A 4,355-nucleotide genomic window follows, 5' to 3' on the forward strand; every position below is an offset into this window, starting at 1 on the left:
CTCCTTCTTTAATTTATGCACCATAGAAACGAAGATGAGGAGTGTAAAACTTTTCCAATATCAATATAAACATTTACTTCCTTTCTTTTCTATTCAAGTTTTAAAATCAGAAAAGTATTGCATATCTGAATTCGATAAGATATCACATAAAACAAGGTAAACTATTTTACTCCATTCAATAGTTTCAAATAAAAGAATCATGGCATAAAAATAAAGTAAATCAAGATGAAAGAAAGAGAAAAGAAAAAAAATAAATAAGGTAAAAAATGTCCTAAGAGAAATATTTTGACTTTTTAGAAACGAAAGTATTGCTTTTTATACAACAGAAAATACACTAGTCTTTTTATGAATACATATCATGAAGTTATGCATCTCATACACCATTTAAATGTAGCTAAATTCAATACACTTACATGTATAATAGTAACATATTACTTTTTACNTATATATATATGATATGGAAATGAAGGAAGGAAAAATAAGAAAGCTATGGAAATTCATCGCCTTCTTTAAGGTTAAAATAAAATAAAAAATTCTAAAATAAGCTTTTTAACTCATAAATTGTAACCCTTGGTCGCAGAATTTATTAGACATATTTTTCATCTTTTTGTATTAAATTAGGTCAAAATAAGTGAAAAAATATTACATTTAGCATATTAATAATTTACAGTTTTGAAATTCAGCATGAAACACCTATTCTTATTATTCATCTATCTCTTATTCTGCGTTAGAAGTAAAAGTCAAACAACTCACTTACAAACAATATTTTTCTCACAAATTTGCAGTTATTTAGGTCAAAGAAAAACATTCATTGAAATTTCAAAAAATTTAAAATATCAAATTTTAATAAATTTTTGAATAAGATTGAACAAAATTCAAAGTACTCTTATTGGATTTATACTACTTTAGTACAAATATAATTCCGATAATCTATCTGATGTTTTAGCAACTATTAGCTACAGCTATTAGCTACTATTACAACTATTATTTTTTATCACTAATAAATTCCAAAATATATTTGTGCCTGTAATTATAGCGCCAGAAGAAAAATGTATAAAAAAAAAGGACAGAAGTGTGTCTTCTTCACCGAAGAGGTTAAGGGAATTCAAATAATCGGCTTTAATCCCTAAACGATCGGTTAATTTCCAAGAAAATTGTCATAAAAGTGCCTATTTTTTTAATCCCTGATTAGTGCTGTCATCTAGTTTAAAATAAACTAATTATCTACAATTACCTTAAAAGTATCCTGGTACTGCCATCTGATGTGTAAAATGTGTTTTCCGGGCAAAAGAAATTAATTAGTTTTATTCTTATAGGGGTGTTAATACTGAACACTCCAGCCCGGAAATATCACGGAAGCGAGAAATAGAGGGCGAAACTTCCCCCCGTCATTTTCACGGGAGCGAGAAGGAAGGGGTCAAACTCTTCTCCGTTTCACCCAGTCTTTAAACAGATTTTTGTGATTTAAATCCCGTTGTAGTCAATTGAAATTAATTTTACGAGAAATGATTTTGTTTTAAATGAGGAGACGTATCTAAATGTTTTTTTTTTCAGATAAAGTTATGTATGGTTAAGAAAACCTCAATTAACAATAATTAACAAAATAATAAAGATTAAACTAACTATTTCTTTTTATTTTTTGGTTTCTTTAAAACAGTTTTACTATGAAAACAGTTTCTGCTAAACCGAAGATTAAGATTTTAAATTATATAATTACAATTAGCGTTGAAGTAATGGAAACTATTGATTAGAATAACCCAGGTGTTGTTCAGTTGAATAGATTTTTAAACAAAGATATGAAAAACAAGCAAAAATGTTGTCACGTGTCAAGCGTTCTCGGAAACTCTTGACAACCTGGATTTATCATCTCTTCTAAATCCCACTTCACACAGATCAGTATTTCATGTGGGATGCCGGAGTTTCCTGTTTTTTACGCTTCCCTGGCAGTTGCATATTCAATCATTTCGATTTGACGTGGTAGTGATTTTCTGCCCAAAGAAAATCAAAGATCACTTTTATAAAAGTGTGTTTCAAAAATTGTGGGTTTTCTAGTTTATGATAGATTTGAAATAAATTTGTTTTGAATATTTAGTTTTTAAAGTTTCGGGTGATACTGTGATAAATTTTTAGAGCTTGAAAGAAACATACTGTGACGGTAAACTGTCCCTCGTGTTTTTCTGAAGATTACATTTTTCAGCCTCGTGCCATTGTACACAACTGATAGTTAAATGAATAAAACATCCATTGCATAATTGATGGCTAAATGAATGAAACATTCTAAAAACTTTCATTCGATAAAGCATTTAAGCTAATTCTTTTATACTGAGTATGCATTGAAAAAAATTTCAAAAGTTTTTTTCAAAATTTTGTAGTAAATCTTATCTTTCAACTAATAAAAAAAAATTTTTTTGAATATCTTAAAAATTTGTGTGTATCTGCATTTGTTAGTTGTCTTCATAGCCCCCACTGAATCACTAAAAATTTTACAAAAGAATAAAATTACAAAAGAATAAAATTACGTAATGACAAGAAACTCAGATTGGTTTGTTAAACAAAAAAAACATGGCAATGTTTATGGGCACAAGATATTTTGAGATTTCAATCGAACAAGATTTCAGCATACTATGTCAGTTTCTTTTAATTCAAACCCGGAACCCATTACTAGCTAAATACATAATTTTCAACACCAATATATAGGCATTAAAATTTATTTTAATCAAGGCTTAGTCTTTCGTAAAAAAAGTAGCAATTAACATTTAAAAATGTAGTTAAAATGTTCGTCTTCCTTATTAAAATTTTTTTTTGAATTTTTGGATTCCTCCAAAGTTTACCACATTTTATGTTCCTTGTCTACATATAAAATCAAACCAAATGAATAAATTTACCGCCGCTATTTTTTGAAAAATTCTTATCCTTATAAAAATATAACATCAAAAGAGTTTGTGAAATTTACTGTTGTAAGTTTTGTTTAAAACAAACATCTTCACGGGAACTTTTTGAGACAGCGAACAAGTGTATCTTTTAAAATATTTTACAGACACATTTGAGTAAATTTGTTTGAATGTAATAAAATTCAATTGAAAAACTACTTCTGTTAACAATTTCTTTAATAAAATTTCAAAAGAAACATCTTGACAAATATTTCTCGACCGTTTTTATTACCAAGTTAAGTAAACGCTTCACAGAGTTTTCACGTAGAAAATAGAAGATATACAGCTTTTTGAATGTACCAATAAACATAAAAGTAAAGCCAAGTTACTTTAAAAAGCTAAGTATAAGTACTTCAGAAAGCTTCAGTTATATTGCATTCAGTAAAGACAAGTATTCAAAGAAAGTTTTGCTTATACGAAGACATTTTTGATAATTATTTTAACTTAATTACAATTATAAAAAATACATATATAATAAAAAAAATTTTTTTTATTTATTTCACTTTTAAAAATTATTACGTAACTACAGTAAAATATTTTTTGAAAATATTTGTCATTGTGTGCGAATTAACTACGTTCAAATCACTAAAATATTTTCTTTGAGATTTTTATTTTTATCTTAATTTTCAACTAAAAGCTTAGGTATGATATGCATAACTTTCCGTAAGTAAACTTTTAAAAAAAGTTTTATTTACATAGGACATTTTTAATTGTTTATGTTATGCTAATTTTAAAATTATGTAAATGCACTTTAAAATGAAAAAAGTACTTTTTTATTTTTAGGCACTTTGATCCCAATTCTAAAGGAAGTTTTTTTAATCTGATTTTTATTTTAATACTTTTGGTCCTTAGATGATTTTAACTGCAATAGTTTTTATTCTCATTCATATATCTTATCAATAATAATATAGAAAAATCTATTTTCAAGGTACTTTTAATTCATTTAAATAATATATTTTTATTATTTAATTTAAAAAAAAATTTTTTTAATGTGTGCAGAATTTAAGCGGCCGTCATTCTTTAAAAATGGAGGAAAAATAATTTTTGAAACTCGAATAAATAGTGTCCATTAAATAGCACTGGGTCAAGATTATTTCATATCTTTAGATTAAGGTGGCAAATTATAAGCTTGTAGTATAGAGTGAACAGAATTCAGTTTTGCTTTAATATTTTGGAAATACTTTGTTCTTATAGCATCTTAACATGGTTAAACAAATAACATGATTATGTGATTAATTAAACATTAGATAATTGAAAATGATATAAAAAGTGACGTAAATCAAACTAACGATATGATTCCACTACTTCTGGATTCACTTGACTTATGTCTGCAGGTTAAGGTAGAAAATAATGTACAGGGTGTTACGAAACTCAAGGGCAAACTTTATGGAATAATAGAAAAAGTCTCAACAGGCAATTTTCATC

This window comes from Parasteatoda tepidariorum, chromosome 5 (genome assembly GCF_043381705.1).
Source record: "Parasteatoda tepidariorum isolate YZ-2023 chromosome 5, CAS_Ptep_4.0, whole genome shotgun sequence".
NCBI classification, from domain to species: domain Eukaryota; kingdom Metazoa; phylum Arthropoda; class Arachnida; order Araneae; family Theridiidae; genus Parasteatoda; species Parasteatoda tepidariorum.